General features: G+C 33.7%; 1 protein-coding gene across 5 annotated transcripts in view; it reads left to right on the forward strand.

Annotated features, from left to right (window-relative positions):
* The window catches only part of GPC5 (glypican 5), a 2040883-nt gene that overhangs the window by 695108 nt on the left and 1325173 nt on the right, over positions 1–20602 (forward strand). The gene's annotated exons all lie outside the window — the stretch shown is intronic.

Here is a 20602-nt window from a genome sequence, read left to right on the forward strand (position 1 = left end):
ATATACGTATACATATCTGAACAGTTAACTGTGCATATATTTGCACATAACACTTCTATAAAATAAATCATGGAATATTAATGAATGCTTATGAATAATTCTGCATTATTCTAAGAAATGTCAAGGCTTCATTTTATGTCAGACTTGCTTCTAGCTTATCTTGTTAGGAAAGAATGCAGTAAGTTATCCGTATATCCCTTTAGTATATGAAAAATATAGAAAAAACAACAAAAAATATAAGAAATAACAAGATCAGACAATAAGATATCTGTTGTTTTTTCTAAATTAAAGGGAATAACCTTCGAACTTTGTTCAAACTCCACAGTTTTTTATCTGGATACAGATGGTATTCTCCATTGCAGACAGCCCAAAATTGTCCCTGATTGTTGCACTGATGGAATGAGCAAATCCTTCAAGCTTGAACATCACTCCCATGTTGCTGTTAGGGTGTACAGTGTTTTTCTGGTTCTGCTCATCTCACTCAGCATCAGTTCATGCAAATCCCTCCAGGCTTCCCTGAATTCCCATGCCTCCTGGTTTCTAATAGAACAATAGTGTCCCATGACATACATGTACCACAGTTTGCTAAATCAGTCCCCAATTGAAGAACATTTACTTGATTTCCAATTCTTTGCCACTACAAACAGGGCTGCTATGAATATTTTTGTACAAGTGATGTTTTTACCCTTTTTCATCATCTCTTCCAGGTATAGACCTAGTAGTGGTATTGCAGGATCAAAGGGTATGCACATTTTTGTTGCCCTTTGGGCATAGTTTCAAATTCTCTCCAGAAATGTTGGAGGAGTTCACAGCTCCACCAGCAGTGTAATAGTGTCCCAGATTCCCCACAACCCTTTCAACAATGATCATTATCCTTTCTGGTCATATTAGCCAGTCTGAGAGGTGTGATCCACCTCACTTTTTTAAGGCAACATTTACTCTTTGTTTATTTTTGTACCAGAAGAATCAAACCTTAAAGGCTATCTTATCTACCCCACCCTCCTCCTCCATTTTAAAGATTAGAAAACTGAAACCCAGGAAAATTAAATGATAGACCCAAGGTCTATCAGTGGAGTGGTTTGAACTCATGTTCTCTGACTGAAGAGTTTTGCATCTGGTTTGGCTTTGGTTTATAGCATAGAAGCAGCATAATGGACTGAAAAGAAATGTGTATATGGACAGAAGACCTGGGTTGGAATCCATACTCTGCCATTTAATTACTGTGTGATCTTGGGTGCACATTAATTCTTAACTTTATCTTCTGTAAAATGAAGGAGTTGGACTAGAAGACCTTTACTGTCTCTTTTTGACGATTAAATCCATGTTCCTGTGAGAAATCCATGCTATCTTTTACATAACCTTTTCTTATTTTATAGTAGGAAAAAAGTCATCACTTATATTAGTTTTATAAGTATATTTCATAATCCATGGTTATTCCAATGCAAAACGCTTTAGAATTGAAGGATTTTCTAAAGCAATCTGCTTAGATTATTTTATGGTCCCCTGCAGTTTTGCAACTGCTCCAAAAGACTTTTTAGATAATGATGCCAATCATCATTAGCATCAGGACTCGTAGACCTCTAAATCCTTCCCTTTAGTTCATGATAATTGGTAGTGGTGATAGAGGTGGACCTCCTCAAAAGGGAGGGTACCACATAGAACTGACAAAGTACATTCTGAGTGGGATAGATCCACATCACACTGAAGAAATGCAGAGTAGACTTAGTTACCTTTATCCTTATGGGAAAGAAGAATAACAATTTACTGACTATTTAACCCCACCTTCCCTACTTAGGTAGTAGGGTTCAAAATATTAATTATTCAAAGTGTCAGAGAGAGAAACACATACAACCCACACATACACATACACACAATTTACATTTGTTATTCTTGTCATAAGTAGCCACATTCTTTTCCCTCTGAATTAGGTTAGAGTATAAAGTGCATGTGCACCTCCAATTTGTGGTTCAGATAATTAAGTCTGATTATGTCTTTGTATCTTGGTAGAATCTAAATGATGTAGGATTTTGTTGTGGTTTAACATAATATGGTTTTCCTAGAGGATTTTCTCTTTTAATTTCTAATTTTGAGATTAGATTGGAAATACATTCATTTTAGAGGTTAAATGAAACCACTCTCTTCCCAGTAAGGAATTCCTAAAACACAGATTTATTTGCTACCCTCTGGCAGCTCTGCCCAGTTTCAATAGGAATTTGTGGTTGTAAAAAGGCACTTACTGCTGATGAAATGTGTTCTAAGCCCTGGAACTTATGACTATTATACTTCCCTGCATTAAAGTGTAATTAAAAGGACCCTCCATAGTGATGGAGCTCTAAAGGTTCACATCATTCATTTCCCATCAGTAAGGCTATGTTCAGTAAGGCTAAGGGTCAAAGAAGAAGGGGCAGTGAGGGCATATATCAGAATATAAAATTGATGTCACTCTCACTTTGATGTTAGACCCATCTAATCACTTACAAATGTTAGCATTAAATTGTTTCCTTTAATTTGTAAGTGGTACTGGACTCATTTCTTCTGGAAGAATATGAAATACTGACATTCCATGCTTATTAAATGAAGAAGAAAACTCTTCCTAAACTCTCTTTGACAAATTAAAGAATTATTTGTTAATCATCCACTTTTTGCAAAGTGCTGGATATTTGAAAAATGAATAGGAAACAATCTCTGTCCTCAAGTAACTAATAGTCCAGTATGAAACATGTACACTGCAAAAATTCAATTTTTCAAGATTATGTTATAAAAACAACCCAAAACATCAATTTTATAGTGATACAGAGTGTGCACGATATAGTAAGTAGAGAACCAACCTCAGAACCAGTAAGATTGAGGCTGATTGTAACACCTTGGTCAAATTACTGAACTTCCTAGTGTTCTAGGCAATTCTTTAAGACTATTCATTTCAGAAACAGTGACAACCTGCACTGATGGAGGGACTTCCCTTACTCAGCAGTCCCATTTATCATTGAAATCCTAAGTCGAGTCTTGATTCTCTTTTCTCCACCAGATTCTATTTTCTCTATCTTTACCTATCTGTGAAAATATAAATCTTTCCACAAAATATTAGGTTTTTTTACAGGCCATCACCTTATGATAAACTGATACTAAGGCTCTCTGAACATAACTAAGACATTACTTAGACAATGGGCATGGTCTTTCAATGACCTCCTGCTTCATGCTTTTCTAACTTGATAAAACCTCCTCCAAGAACTTCCACTTTTCTCGCAGTTTTTAAGAGCCCCAGGTCAGCTCAATGCAATGATGAAGCATCAGAACACAATTTTAATGAAGGAAAATGCATGCTCACCTAATATAAATGAGAATTTGAGTGTTTTGAAGAAACACCAGAAATCACAGAGATTACCTTATATCCATTAGGATAAAAGAATCTTTTATGAGGAAGATAAGGTCTGAGTTAGGCCCTGGAAGAATTTCAACCAGAAAGTCAAGAATTTCATCAGAGACTTGAGAGGAAATAGGATGAATAAATAAGGTATGAAAACAAATAAGCATGAGTGCAAGTTCAGAAAATATTTTGCAGTTCAATAGAGCATTCAGTAATGTGAGATAAGATTTGAAAACTAGCTAGGAGTCAGGCTGTAAGTGGTCTTAAATCACAGTCTGAGGATTTGGTAGGCAGTAGGGTGGCTTTGAAAGATATTGAGTAAGGCAATGATATAAAATAATAATACTTTGACATTGTTGTATCAAATGGATAATAGGGAGGAGGGAAAGTAGGAAGACAAGTTAATTTGCAATTTGAGAGAGAAAATGAAAATATGAATTAGAGTGGTGACAACTGAAAATACATTGGAGAAATTGGATCAATAAAATTGAGAAAATGATTGTATAGGGAGAGTTAAAGATAGGAAGAATGGAAAGATGATTGATATTTCTAGTTTATATGGCTGGGAGAACACAATCATATCATGTATTATAGGAAAATTCATTTATTCATTAATTCAAAAAAATTTTATAAAGTATTTACTATGTGCCAAGTATTATTGTTTTGCCAGGTTCTGAGGTTACCAAGGCAAAAATGAAACAACCTCTGCCCTCAAGAAGCTTGTGTAAGTAAATTAAAAATATAACCAAAGTAATATAGGGGAAAGCATACTAATAAATAATAAAGACCTTTTGAAAACCTTGAGTTCAAAATTAAAGAACATTAAGCATTCTAACAGGTGACGTTTGAGAACAAAGTACATTCCAGGCATGGGGGAGAGCATTTTAAAAGACAGGAAAATGGGAGATCAAAAATAGTATATAGGATACAAAGAGGAAGCCAGTTTGACTAAAAAGTAGCAACTATAAAGAGGATTGATATAGAGTAAGCTTAGTTCCAGATTTTGAAGGTAAAGTACTAAATAGCAAAATTTAGACATGATTTTGGTTGGGACATTTTGAATTTGAAGTGAGAGTGATATTCAGTAGATAATGTAATTTGCAAAACAGAGCGTGGTCTGACTTAGAGATAAAAATCTAGGGATTATCTTATTGGAAGTGATATTTAAAGTAATATTTGATTATGGAATAGCCAATGAACAAAAAAGAGAGAGTTAAGGTAAAAAGAACATTATGTTCTTTTCTTGGGCCAAAGGAACAATGTAGGTCAGTAGGAAGATAGAGATGGACTAGTCAAGGAGATAGGAGGAAATAATTATGTGGTCTTACACAACTAGCCTAACTTGTAAGAAAAGTATATGAACCAACTTTTTTTAATTTGAGGGTGCAACAAAGCCCAGAGATTTCTTCTTCATGAATCCTTCATGGCTCTGCCTTCCTACAAAACCAAATTAAAATTCTTACCATTCAAGTTACTAAGGTATTAACAACAACAACAAAAACAACATAGTGGGGAAGAGCAAAGACTAAGGAATAGCAATACCTTCGGAAGGCTAGTATTAAAAATGTACCTTTACTTATAAAAATGCAATTTAATAAATTTTTGCTAAGTGTCTATGTGCCAAAAACTGTGGCAGTCATTGGAAGGAATACAAAACTTAGTAAATAATATGGTCTCTTATATCAAGGAGATTGTAGTCTAATTGGAAAAGAAACAAGATTTATAAAGAATACAAATATAAATATAAAGAATATAAAATAAATACAAAAAAGAATAAATAATAGACAACATATTGGAACACCAAAATATTTGACCTAGGACTGGAAGGAGAAATAACAAATCAGAGATAGCTTCATTATTTACTTGGCATCATACAGTGCTCTAGGGATCTTCATTGTGTGTGTGTGTGGGGAAGCTTCCCCTTCCCAAAATGTTAGAGATTCCCACCTTATAACATGTCTGAAATATAGACACTGTATGTGATCATGTTTCAAATGAAGTAAAATCATGAATATATGTATTTGCCTCTTGATACAGATAAGATTTGATGGATCAAAATCTGGAGGAAGTTACATTTGAAGCATGCCAGTAGAAAAGTCTCAGAGATAGGGAAGTAAGGAGAACTGGTGAAAGAAAGTAAAGAAGATGAATGGGGGACTGGAAAGTATATCCATGCTTGCTGAAAAAAAAGTATTTAAAGTCAATTAGTTGCTGAGAGGTAGAAGGTATGTCACCAGGAATGTAAAGTCAAAGCCAAATTTAACATTTTTGTCCATGAACAATCCTATATTCCTGTTCTAAAGGAAGGATGATATTAATGATTGTGACATAAAGAGTGTCTTGGAGATTTAGAGCTTTGTTCCTCAAAAGATATTACTATAATAAATAATTGCTCTTGCAGGATGGCCCATGAAAATAGGAGGCAGTGTCCTACAGATACTCTGCTTTCATGCAAAAGGGAGGTAGATTCACTCCCCTGCAAAAAGAGCTGCATTTGCAATGAGAGCACCTGGGCTCATCTCTGTACTTTCTACTTCTCAGACCAGGTAATATCTTCAGGCTTCAGTTTTATTTCTTTAAAACAAGGAGACTAGACTAGGGTGACTTCTAAGATCCCTGCCGGCTCAATCTAGCCATGTTTACATGATTTTCTCCCCATCCTAGGCTAGGCTGGACAGTGGGTAGAGCATTCAATCTGAAATCACAAGGTCTAAGTTCAAATTCTACCTCATTTCTTAGATCTGTGATCTAGGGCAAGTCTTAAACTCTGTCTACCTCAGTTTCTTTATTTGCAAAATGGAGATAATAAAAGCACCTACATTATATATTTTTAGGCTAAAAAAGAGGAAATATTTGTAAGATGCTATGTATATTTTAAAGTGATTTGTAAATGCTAAGTATTATTAGTTATGCATACACATTAGTGATATTTCTGAGGGTATTTTTTTCAAGTTTATTACAGGCTAATATCAAACCCATTGCCTGGAGAATTAGATGCTACCCATAAACCCATGACTAGTTGATTAAAATCGATGGGGTAGAGATAGTGATGTATAATTTTTTGTTCAAGTCACTACCACCATAATTTCTGCCTAAAGGAAAACCTTGGTGTTCTTAGATATTTTCTTCAAATGAAATCATCCTCTAGTGATCATCACCATCTGATGATGATATTGAAAATAACACTTCATGCTTTCTAATGCATCTAACTGTGAAGTACTACTCTCTAAATTACCCATTTTCATTAAGGTATTCTCCAGACAAACTGATTCTGAAACTTCTCGCTGTTCATCTTAGCAAAATATGCTTAGGGCTAAGTTGTCAGCAGAAAAGTAACATTTATCTAGTCATTTGTCTTTAATATTGTATAACAGCAATTCTTTTTCAAGTGAAGCAATGTCAGATGTTAAAATCCTGCTCACTGCTGAGTCGCTGTGAGATCCAAATAGTAGAGCAGTTAATGACCCAGGACTTACAATTGCCTTACCTGCCTCCCATCTGTAGAAAAGTAATATAAGCACCTAGCTGAGAGGTTTCTTTTTTTTAATGTTAAAAAAAAGAATTTTGAGTTTTAGTAAACAGATAACTATGACTTTTAAATAGTGCTTTCTTTACCCCAGATTCATAATTTCCTATGTAATACTAAAACACACTGTTATTTCCTGGAAAATCTTTTATCATTATGGGATTGAATTATGGGGAGAGGTGATTGGAAGGAAAGAGAGACAGAGATAGAGACAGAAAAACAGAGAAATGAAGAAATAGAGATACATATAGAAGTTCATTATAGAAGTAAATGTTTTTTTAGAAATTTCTAAGCTTAGGAAAAGTATTTTGTATGTTCAGTCTTGGAAACTATAAGATTGATGGACATTTTCATGGTCTTTATATTTATCTCTTTTTATTTGATTAATATTGAAATAGCCCTTGACATTTTATGGGGAAACCACATCACCATCTGAATCATTATGCTCCTATGATTTTGGATATATATGGTAACTCAGTGAGTCAGCTTTTCAAGTGAATGAACTAAGGCCAGGTTCTGTTTTAAAACTGAGGGAATCTTCTTCAAACAAATATCAAGGGAGAGATGGACAAATTTAAAAAAAAAAGAATAGGTTATCTTAAATGTTTAGTATATATTTCAAGATGTCTCTGCAACTGCTGCTTCTTCAGCTTATAACATGGATACATATGTGTGTATATCTTCTAACAGGAAATCAGTGTTGATTTATGACTTGGTTGGATTGGAAATAGCAATTTACGTACAGTGATGTTGTCAGATTTGTGTTTCAAAACCTAAGTTTTTTCTCATCTCTCTTTCAAGATGTTCATTTTATTTACAATCTTCCTCAGAAAATGTTTGGGAATTCTTACGTTACATGCTTAAATTACTGACCATATTCACAATTAAGTGAAACGACCCATATGTATGTAGTTACCTTTTCTTGCAGAAAGAAAAATGTATTGGAAATGCCTTCAATAACCTGAAGTGGTTATCTAATTTAGCAATTAGTTTATCTGGATAGATTCAATAGAAGATTGCATTTGAGGGAATTGTGGGATAACAGATTGACTTCACTAGACCATTTCACCTAGAAAAATCAATTGTCAGCATAAAACTAACCATGCCAATTAGTGTATAATCAACTGGAAATGAGTTTAAGAAATCTGTTTGAAAGTATCATCAATAATAGGATTTGGACTAGTCTTAGGAAATGTGTTTTCTTTAATAATTGTAGCAACATACAATTATTTCATATAGAATAAGAAATGGATTTTTATTGATATAAAATACTTATGATCTTCTTACAGAGTATCATTACATGTTAATTCCTTAACTATCTACTTTTTAGAATTTCTATTTATAATGTTTTGGTAGAGACAGTATCTGCTGTGTGGGCTAGGCTATATTTAAATTGCTGAGGCAACCATGAATTCTTACCACTGAAGTGGTTTCTTGATAGAATAGTAAAAAAAAAAGGTAGCTCATATAGGCTAGAACAGCATAACCAATCCAGAAACAGGGAAGTTGTTCTTAGCTGATCAAATATTATATCTTTGCTGAATATTCTTTCCATGCTGTGGCTAAATATTCCTCCTTTTGTTTCTTGTTAGGTAAACTACAATGTAAATATATGTTAATTTGCATATATGTGTATTCTAATTCCAATCCTAAATTGAAAGATGGGTTTAAGTCAGGTCTGCCTTACCATACAAATCATAGTAAATTTGAAAATGAAAGCATATAAAAGTGGACCATTTCTAATGATAAATTGGAGCCCATTCCCAAGAGCAGTCATGACAATCCATGTTAAATCAGTATTTAAGTCATGTTTAGAGGATGTGATTTGGCTCAGGAAATAATCAGTCATACTCTATAAATGCAAGTCCTAAAGAATTTCTAAAAGAATAATCCTAAACAAAACACCATATTAAAAAGGAGGATCAATACCAACATAATAAATGGTAGCCTTCCTAATGATCAGTTGTTCTATAATTGAAAAAAATGGAAAAAAGCAGTTGACTATTGTGTTAATATTGAAATCTTCATGACATAGTTCTTTAGAGATTTAAAACAACTCATCCTTAAGTTAGATGTTGTTAGCAGTGGATCCCAAACTAAAATAGAAAGGCTTCCATTGTTGTAATTTTTTCTTTATTATATATTGATAGCTATGTATACACATATTGAGTAGCAAGGTGATAATTGAATAGAGCACTGGCTTTGGTGTCAGGAGGATAGGAGTTTGAATCCAGTCTCAGACACTTAACACTTACCAGCTGTGTGACCTTGAGCAAGTCACTTGACCCTGAGTGCCTTGCATCCAGGACCAATTCCAGTCATCTTGATTCATATCTGGTCACTAGACCCAGATGACACTAAAGGAGAATGTGAGACTGGTGATTTAGCACAGCATGCTTTGAGAACGAAGGACAAACATCAACCAAATGTATATAAGTATAGATTATGTTACTATTTATATGCATATGTATGTCTGTATAAATTTACTTATACATTCATATGCATATGTATATGTGTCTATATGTATATATTTTGCATGCATGTATCTACCTACCTACAAACATACACATTAGGATCTGTGATTTTTATTGGTGCAGCAAACTTTTAATGAAAACCTTTAAGTTAGACCAATACCTAGTCTGCTATATACAGTCTTTTTTTCTTATACTTTTAATTTTTGCAAGGCAATGTTGTTAAGTGACTTACTCAAGATCACACAGCTAGGTAATTATTAAGTGTTTGACGTTGGATTTGAACTCAGGTGCTCCTGACTCCAGGGCTGGTTCTCCATCCACTGCAGCCACTTAGCTGCCCCACTACTTATATTCTTATAGAATTGCCTGGGAGTGGGGAAGGTTTAAATGCTTTGCCCAAAGTCATAAAGCCAATATGTATCAAGGGGAGAACTTGAATCTAGGCATGTCTTACATTAAACCAGTTCTTTCTATGATATCACACTGCCTTTAAAATAGAGAGAAATAGTTAGGTGGTGCATCCAGTGGTTAAACACTGGACCTAGAATCACAAATATCTGAGTTCAAATGCTGCTTAGATATTTATTAGATATGTCCCATAATCTCAATGATCCTGAATTTCTTCATCTATAAAATGGAAATAATAGTAGCACTGACCCCCCTGTGGTGTTATGCTGATAAAATGAGACAATATTTGTAAAACCATTTGCAAATCTTAAAGGACTTTCCACATTATTTATTTAGATATTTCCATATAGATAATAGCTAGTATTTATTCATTAAAGTTTTCCCAAGACTTTATATATGTTGTCTCATTTGATTCCCACAAAAATTCTGAGAGGTAGGTATTATTTCTTTTTGTTTTACAGATGAGAAAATGAGGTAAAGCTGAGATGTTAAAAACCTTTTTGAGACTCACACAGCTGTCTGACGCAACATTCAAAACCACATCTTCTATATCTCAAATCAAGTTTTCTAAATCCTAGGCCATTTAGCTGATGTGGGTATAGTATAACTCATATATTTTTTCCCCTATATTTAGAAGTAGTAGAATTTAACATTGGACCAAGAAATAAAAGAAAGGATTCGTATTCCAAATCTACTTATTAGCTATGTTACCCTAGGCAAATCGCAGCCTCTTTGAGTATCAATTTCTTCATCTACAGTATTATCCTAGTAAATCTAACATTTATAACTCAATTGAAACCTGGCAAAGCACTTTCTAAAGTGAACATGCTGAGCAGCTAGATAGTACTATGGATAAAGCATGAGCCCTGTAGTCAGGAGGACCTGAGTGCAAATCTGTTCTCAGATCCTTAATAATTGTGTGACCTTAGCCAAATTGCTTAACCCATGATTGCCTCCCAAAAAGTAAATAAAAAATAAAATCAAAATTCTAACATATCTATTTCATAGGTTGTTAATGCAAAGACATTAGTCATCACATTTCTTTGAGGGGAAAGGTTGTGGTGTGAGTCAATGACATGCTATTTTGAGGATGGAGAGTTTGGGTTCATCCTTTAAAGTCATCCTTCTTCTGTACCTCTCTGCGGAGTGTGGATGACCTTGGATATTCAATGGCCTTGCCAGTGAAATGTAATGTCTGGCAGGTCTTCCCATGCTGGAAGTCCTTTAGCATAGTGATGATTTATGTGTCTGTTATATGACAAGTCTAGAGAGGTTCCAAGAGGCTTATCACTTGAAGGTGGACTTGCTAATGATGAATTCTTTTGACCATAGTAATGTATATAGACTTGTTTGCTCAAGTGTGGCGCCATTCTTGTCCTGGCACTACCATTTATTGCCTATGTAAACCTATAGTAGTCACTTAAACTATATGAACCTTAGAAAAAAAACAAGAGAAAATGACACTTATTCTGTTTTGAATAAAAAATAAGATAATGTAACCAAAGTATTTTATAAGCTACAGGACACTAGATAAATGTGAGTTATCATTTCCTGGAATGGTCTTAGAATAAAAAGAGTCTACTGGTATTGTTAGTCAGGTCTTGGACAGTAATTGTGGAGCCAGAAAATAGTAAGTCAATTTTAATAGCACAGTTGAAGAATAATTGGGCTTGGCAACTGGGGATAGTATGAAACTGCTTAATGTAAAGGAGTATAGAGAGCACTGGATTTGGGGTCAGAGGACATGGATTGGTATGACCTAATAAATCATTTAATCTGTCTGGGTCTCAGAGAGTGGAAGCCGATGATTTCTAAGAAGTTTGCTAGTCCTTTATTTATAATTCTATGATTTCAAAGCTTATTTTATGATGATGAAGGCAGGGACAAACTGATATTATAGAATGAATAGAATTGAATAGGTTTATGGTTTTTTTTTGGAAGAAACCAATATTTTAAGTATCCTTGAGATTTCATGGAGTAGCAGAGGATTTTACAGAGGGGAAGAAATTAGCAACAGAGCCCTTCACATATAAGTGATCCAAAAAGTTTTTGATAACAGGAAAACTATAGAAAAAAGGACCATTGTAATTAAATAAGGAAGGAAGTAAAAGGGAAATGTTGTAAATGTTGAGAAGTTGGATTGTGGCCCAGAGTATTTCAATTAAAAAATATATTTATTAAGTATATATAACCTGTCTGAGCTTATGCTAAATTCTGGGGATTAAAAAAGAAGTAGTTTCTGATCTCAACTTGCTTGCTATTTACTGGGGGGAGAGCCTAATTGGATCATATTCACCTCTCTGGATTTCATAGGAGATCTCATTCCCAAGAGGCCCCATTTTGACTCTAGATCAGGGACAGAGTCCAAATGTTGATGGGAGGAGAATGAGAAAGATGACTGGAGTAGAAGACATTGTGTTTGGACATATCCAGATAAATATATACTCTCATATATGGCCAATATATTGATTTGATTTTACTAAATTATAAATGGGAAGGCTTCTATTCAAGCTACTCTCTTCATAGACCCTAGTAGGGGGAAAAGGGTAGATATTAAAGGGCAGAGTTTCTTTTTTTAATTTTAGAAAGGGTTTATTTATTTTGAGTTCACAATTTTTCCCCCAGCTTGCTTCCCTACCCCCACCCCGCACAGAAGGCAGTTTGTTAGTCTTTATGTCGTTCACATAGTATGCATTGATCAAAGCTGAAAGTGATGAGAAAGAACTCATAACCTTAAGGAAGAAACATAATATGAGATAGAGCAGAATTAAATAATAAGATATACTTTTAATTAAAGGTAACAGTCGTCGGTCTATTCAAACTCCACAGTTCTTTCTCAGGAGACATATGACATTCTCCATCACAGATATCCCAAAATTGTGCCTGATTGTTGCCCTGTTGGCATGCGCAAGTCCATTAAGGTTGATCATCACTCCCATGTTGCTGTTAGCATGTACAATGTTCTTCTGGTTCTGCTCATCTCATTCAAAATCAGTTCATGAGAATGCTTCCAGGTTTCCCTGAATTCCCATCTCTCCTGGTTTCTAATAGAACAATAGTGTTCCATCACATACACATACCACAGTTTGTTCAGCCATTCCCCAATTGATGGACATTCCCTCAGTTTCCCTTTCTTTGCCAACACAAACAGAGCTGCTATGAACATTTTTGTACAAGTGATGTTTTTACCATCTAGCCCTGGAGATTTTTTTCCTTGGGGAGTTCAATACTGGCTTGTTGAATTTCTTTTTCTGAGATAGGGTTATTTAGATACTTAAATTTCTTTTCATTTAACCTGGTCAGAGAGATCTAGCACTTCTGAGTGCTTCTGAATTGGTCTCTAGCCCAGAAAGGCTTCCTTGAAGAAATCAGGAAGGAGTTTAAAAATCAATTGGAAGGGGTGGCTAGGTGGATAAAGCACCGGCCTTGGAGTCAGGAGTACCTGGGTTCAAATCTGGTCTCAGACACTTAATAATTACTTAGCTGTGTGGCCATGGGCAAGCCACTTAACCCCATTTGCTGTGCAAAAATCCAAAAAAAAAAAGTCAATTGGAAAAGTTAGGAAAAGAAACTCAAGAGAAAATTAACACATTGCAACAAAAAAATTGGAAAATACAATTAGACAAATATAAAAAGAAAATATTTCTCTCAAATCCTCAATTGGGCAAATGCAAAAAGAAAATAATACTCTCAAATCATCAGTTGGGCAAATGAAAAACTCCTTCAAAAATAGCATTGACAGATTGGAAAAGGAGTTGCAAAAAGATAAAGAAAATTCTTGTTGAAAAAACAGAATGGAATCTGTGGAAACTAATGATTTCATGAGACAACTATTAAAACCAAAAAATCAAAACAAATAGAATAAAATGTAAATTACCACATCAGTAAAACCACTGACTTCAAGAACCAATTGACAAGGGGCACCCTGAGAATTATAGAACTTCCTGAAGATATCGAAGAGAAAAAAAGTCCTGTACTTAATATTACAGGATTTAGTGATGGAAAACTGCCCTGATATCATGGAACGAGAGGGCAAAATAGTTATTGAAAGAATACATCCATCCTTTCCAGAAAGAGATCCTAAAATGAAAACACCAAAAAATGTTGTGGCCAAATTTCAGAACTGTCAGATAAAAGAGAAAATCTTGAAAGCAGCTAGAAATAATTTAGATACCAAGGAGTCACGGTAAAGATTATGCAGGACCTGGCTGCATCAACATAAAGGGATCAAAGGGCCTGGAATGAGATATTCTAAAGAGCAAGGGAGCTTGGAATTCAGCCAAGAATCCACTATCTGGCAAAACTAAGCCTTCTCAGGATGTTTAATGAAACTGGGAGACTTCCAACATTTCCTGACGAAAAGACTAGAGCTAAAAAGAAAATTTGGACATCAAACAGGAGGCTCAAGAGAAACATGAAAAGGTCAAAGAAAGGTAATGGGGAAAATGCATTAAGATGAAACAAGCTAAACCCTACCTTAGAGAAAGACTCTAATAAATTTCAAAAATTGTAACTCTATTAGAGAGAATATACTTAGCCAGAAGTGAGGGACACTCATACTTTTTTGTGACTCAGATAGAATGATTTAAAAGCAGAACCTCCTTAAAAAGGGGGGACAGCAAGGAGATGGGAGGATGGAGGAGATTGAATGGGGGTAAATCTCATTATATCAAGAGGTACAAAAGACCTATTGTAATAGAGGGAAAGAATTGAGGTGGTAAGAACCACCTGAATCTTCATTTCATCAGACTGGGCTTATAGTTAACTTACACACATTCAGTTAAGAAACCTATCTTACCTTTCAGTGATTAAAAGGGGAAAAGAGGAGGGGGGACAGGGAGGGGAGAAAAAGGGGAACTAACAGAAGGAAGGAAAGGAGGAAGGGGGAGAAAGGGAAAAGGGGAAAGAAAGGGAGGGCAAACACACTGAAGGTGGTACTAATCAGAAACATAATACTGGGGAATATGGATAAAGGGAAAAAAGAGGAAAATACAAACATGAAGGGCAATAAAGAGTCAGTAATTATAACTTTGAATGGGATGAACTCTCCCTTAAATCATAAGAGAATAGCAGAATGGATTAACAACCATAATCTTACAATATGTTCCTCACAAGAAACTTATTTGATGCAGAGAGATACATATAGAGTAAAAGTAAAAAGAGCAAAATATGTTTTGCTTCAGCTGAAGTGACAAAAAGCAGGGGTTGCAATCCTTATCTCAGACAAAGCAGCTGCAAAAATAGATACCATTAAAAGAGATAAGGAAGGACTCTATATCAACTTAAAAGGTACCATAGATAATAATTTCAATACTAAATATGTACCACACAGTGGCATAGCATCCAAAATCTTAGAGGAGAAGTTGAAAGAGCTACAGGAAGACATAGACTGCAAAACTCTACTAGTGGGAATGGCTTAACAAACTATGGTATATATGTATGTTATACAACACTATTGTTCTATTAGAAACCAGGAAAGATGGGAATTTAGGGAAGCATGGAAGGATTTGCATGAAATGATGATGAATGAAATGAGCAAAAGAACCAGAGAAACATTGTACACCCTGACGACAGCATGGGAGTGATAGTCAATCTTGATGGACTTGCTCATTCCATCAGTGCAACAAGCAGGAACAATTTTGGGCTGTCAGTGATGGAGAATGCCATCTGTATCCAGAGAAACAATTGTGGAGTTTAAACAAAGACCTAAGACTATTACCTTTAATTTAGAAAAAAAACCCCATTATCTTATTATGTCATTTTGCTATTTCTTATACTTTATTTTTATTCCTTAAGGATATGATTTCTCTCTCATCACATTCAACTTAGATCAATGTATGCCATGGAAACAATGTAAAGACTAACAGAATGCCTTCTTTGGAGCTTATGGGGGTGGGGAGGAAGATTAGGGGGAAAATTGTAAACACAAAATAAAATCTTTAAAAAAAAACAAAAAAAAAATGTGGCTTTCTACAAAAAGGCTTGCACAAAAGATTCTTGCCTCAGTTCTTGTTAGAGAATAATAAATTCTTATGAAAATTATTGCTAGCTATATTAAATTGTATAAAAATCTATATAAGTTATTGGTTTTCATGTATGGAAATTGACATTTATAGAGTACATTGGTTTTGCAAAATATTTTACTCTATTATCTCATTTGATCTTTATAGCAGTGTTGTGAAGTTGGCACCATTATTTCACCTTTAACGAAACTGAGCTCAGAGATGTCTTATCACTGAAGCAAAATGGATCAGTTTGGTTCTTCTAATTCCCTCCTTATCATAAATGTGGTTGCACACTTCTTATATTTTGTTTTTGGCTTTCTTTATCAGTCATCAATGCAAAGTGGATTGACTAATAGAATACAGAGTCATTTCATGTTTCTCTATTACTTGTGGTAATTTTCACATGGAATCTAAGTCATATTTAGGCCTATTTACAAGTCATTTTGGTCATGCTAACACCATAAAATATTTTCCATATATAGCTCCACTCCTGTCCTGGGAGTGAGACTTATTTTATGACTGTATTTAAGTGGACTATTGTTATGGAATGTAGAAGCATGTTTTCGATAGTTTCTGTAATAAAGGAATGAGCTTTGAAATATAACCTTATAGGGGCGGCTAGGTGGCACAGTGGATAGAGCACCGGCCCTGGAGTCATGAATACCTGAGTTCAAATCTGGCCTCAGACACTCAATAATTACCTAGCTGTGTGACCTTGGACAAGCCACTTAACCCCATTCCCTTGCAAAACCAAAAGAAAACAAAACAAAACAAAAAAGAAATATAACCCTATAGTTCTGAAAACAATAAATAACATTGAAAGTGATTGGTATGGTCAATGTGGGTAATTTTGGACATTTTAAATGTTTCTTATGATAGAAATAGAATTATAGAAAAAAAAATGGGATGGTATACATTTAGGACAGCTAGATGACTCAATGGTTAAAGTGCCAGTCCTAGAGTTAGTAGAGCCTGAGTTCAAATTTGACTTCAGACACTTACTAACTGTATGACCCTTGTTAAGTCACTTAACCCCATTTGCCTCAGAAGGAAATGGCAAACCAGTCCAGTATCTTTGCCAAGAAAACTCTAAATGGGTTCACAAAAGCCCATGACTAAATCAACATAAAAAAGTATCAGTTAGATTTAATTATCTTTAAAGGAAGATTAGTAAGCATTTGTCAGTGATAATGTGTGCAAGTTTTCATGTTTTGAGTGAGAATTTACCTCAGTGAAATCTGAGGTCCCCTCCAAATCTGAGATTTGGTATTTCTCTGAATGGAAAGGAAATAGAAGTTTCCTACTTTCTCATCTGCATAAAAAATCAAAGTAAGTGACAGTTATGCAATCAAAATAAAATATGAATTCTAAATTATAAAATTTGATCTGTGTTCTGAATTTGGGTTTGCATTAATTATGTGTTTCAGATTCATTTAGTAGTAATTTAATAGGTTTCATTTGACATAAAACAAATCATGAGTTTGATAGTAATGAGGTTGAATAAGCATCTATATATCTTTCTACAAGGCAGGTCAATTACCAATTTTAGAAATACTCATCTTGAAATTTTATATTTGGAAGTATATTATCAAACCAGGCCTGAAATTATCTTATTAAACAGATGGCAAAATCTAATTTAACCTTACTTTAATGCATTTTTTCTTTTTTTTTTTTAAATTTCACAAAAGGCAAATGAGCTTCTCAGACATTTAAGCCTAAGAATCTAATTTAAATTTACTAAATATGCATTACACATAAATGACAGGTAGTAATATAACCATGTGGTAACAATATTTCCAAAATTGTGCATTATTATTTTTATTATTATTAATTTCATTTTACTTAATGCCTGTCTCCAAGTGTTTCCTCAAAGTTTTTGATCTGCTTTTCTAAAAAAAGAGGATGATTTAAATTTCCAGGAATGGACTAATTCTTAGATATAATAGATCTTGTAATGAAGACCCCATCCCTGAAAAGTATTAAATATTTGATTTCTACCCATTTAAAAGTGAATGAAGTTTTCATCTCAGTTTGAACTTTCTCATGATATAAGATATACTCAAAATAGCCTGATTCATATATATATATATATATATATATATACATATATATATATATATATATCAGAACATGATATCCTTATCATCAATTCTGATTTATGTAACACTGTTAAATTATTTTTCATTGATGAGAATAGAGTAATAAGAATGTTATAAATATCTTATCCAAGGACAGACAGTATGCCAAAATGGTAATTTAGGACAGCTGATTCATACAACTGAACCAAATTATTCAACTTGTGATATATTTATCTGATAATTCCTAACTGTATCATATGTTACTCATTCTTTAAAAAGTTCTTTAATCTTTGGATTAAATTGACTCTTAAAGTTCCTATTGCATGATTGGAACTTTGACCACTAAGGTAAAATTTGAGTAACTTTTCAAAATACTCTGACTTAAAAAACAAAACAACAAAAGCAAAACAAAAACAACAAACTAAAGGTTTATACATAATAAAATATATATTTTTCAATTTATTCTAAATAAGTCAATATGTGTTACTTGGTATTTTAAATTGGCTGTGTGTATGAACCAGAAAAAACATTTCTATTTTATTCTCCATAACTGACCTGAGAGAAACTTTAGAACCTTCCTCCAGATTCTTTGAACCAAGCCTATGTTAAAATAAAAAATAGAATTATTGTCTACAAATATACTGTTGCTTAAGTTGTCATCTATAATGTTCTCTTACATCATGCAATGAAATAATGATAAAGGGCTCATTGGTCCACAGCCTGAAAGAATGCCCAGGATGAGTGTGGCAAGGGAGAAATCTTCTCCCAGGGAAAGGAGATATGATTTTATATGTTATATTTTACATTTTTACATGAATAAAAAGTACATGGTTTTACTCCAAAATTTTTAATTTGCCTCAGACAGTTGGGTGGTAGGGGAAACAATTCAGTTATTTACTTATTTTAATATTCATAAAGAGGAGCAAAGAGGAAATGCAATTACTTCATAATGTGGTAGGTTTCAATTAATATTTGTGTGTATGTATCTATAATTATATTGATATCTATCTCTCTGTCTATATCTCCTAGCACAGTGCCCTGCTTATGGGTGTTATTAAGAAAAATGAACCAAATGCTTTATTGTTTAAACTCAGCTTTGCATACACATAACAATGAAAGTAAAATACTGTAAGCCTTGCTTCTCTTTCATATCCTTTTCCTTTTTTGCCCCTAGAATGAGTTTTCCATCAACTATCTATTTGCAGATAGTTTGCCTCATTTAAAATTCCTAATGTGCTTTCAACAAATCTAAATGAACATTCATACAGCATATGATGATATTTGATTGTTTAGAATATGTTAATATTTAATCAAATAGTTTATATGAAAAAAGTTATTTTGATTCACATTCCAATTGATTTTAATGAACTAAAAGAGAGATAGAAATACTAGTGAGTGAATTACATTTGGAAGATGGTTTTCATCTATAAATGAAATTGGAATTTTTATGTTAAAGATTTGGACTCCTTAATTATGTGGATAGCTTTGGTTTATTAAAGTATAATTAGTAACATTATCTTTACAAAAAGCATCTTATGCAATAATTAAATCACTTAAAAAAGCATTTCTTGAAGTCCTTATATACTGTATTTCTAAGTTTGTTAATGCAGATAAAATTTTCCTATAATTCTAGTTTTAATTATTAGAGGTTTAATTTTCTAGAAATGATAGAAAATTGAATAGAATTCTGCCTTAATTTGTATCAATAAATTGTATTGTACTCTTGAATTAAAAAGAAGACAGTTTATCTACAGAAAGGAGCATATTATAAATACCTGCCTTTAAATGTATGTCTAACCCTTTTGCTATTTAGCAGATGCCAACAATAAGCATTTTTGCTATTAAAAGAGTGGATAGCCTTAGAATAATGGGTAGTTCCATCTTCAGTCTAGAAGGAACTATCTACTTTCATAATGAGTCTGTGTCTACGGGAAACAACTGTTCCCAAGCATATTGCATTATTTGTCCAGGAACATTTCTCCCATCCTTCCTGCTTGTTCAGCAAAACAAGATTAGGTTATTAAAGTAAGTCTGGAGACAGCAATGGCTTAAGAATCTCAAAGGTAAACTCTGTGTCTTATTATACTCCTAGAATAGGTTTCTCCTTACACATTGAAAATGCAGGTTTTGATTCAGTGTATAGTTTCAGATAGCTACCATTTGCCTTAATTTGAGAACAATCCAATATAAACAGAAATATCTAGGAGGGACTAATGGGAGATATTCTTTATACTACTCTGGTTAGAGAGCCTCTTTATCATCTCTATTGAATAGTGAAATTATCCTCAAAACTAAAATAATATCATTTACCCATTCATTCTCCACTAGTATTAGAAGGTTAAGAAAAGGAATGGATTAGGAGTAAGATCATCTGAGTTTAGCTTCAAGGTTAAGAAAAGGAATGGATTAGGAGTAAGATCATCTGAGTTTAGCTTCAGCTCTACCATTTAATTATTTTGTAACATTGGACAAGGCAAAATTTCTTTGAGCCATAGTTTCCTCCTGTACCTTCCCTTATCTTGCTATATACTTCATTTTTGGGAGGGGAAGCACCAGCTCCCCTGTTTATTTCTCATTTCTACATAGATGACTCCCAGATTTATATATCTAGCCTTTAAAAACAGTCTCTCTTCTGAGCTTCATTCTCACACCACTAGATACCTATATTTCAAGTTAAATATCCTGAAGGCAGACATCTCAAACTCAACACACTCAAACCAAACCTCATTATTTTCTCCATAAAATCC

Source organism: Macrotis lagotis, chromosome 6 (assembly GCF_037893015.1).
Source record: "Macrotis lagotis isolate mMagLag1 chromosome 6, bilby.v1.9.chrom.fasta, whole genome shotgun sequence".
In the NCBI taxonomy this organism is placed as follows: Eukaryota; Metazoa; Chordata; class Mammalia; order Peramelemorphia; family Peramelidae; genus Macrotis; species Macrotis lagotis.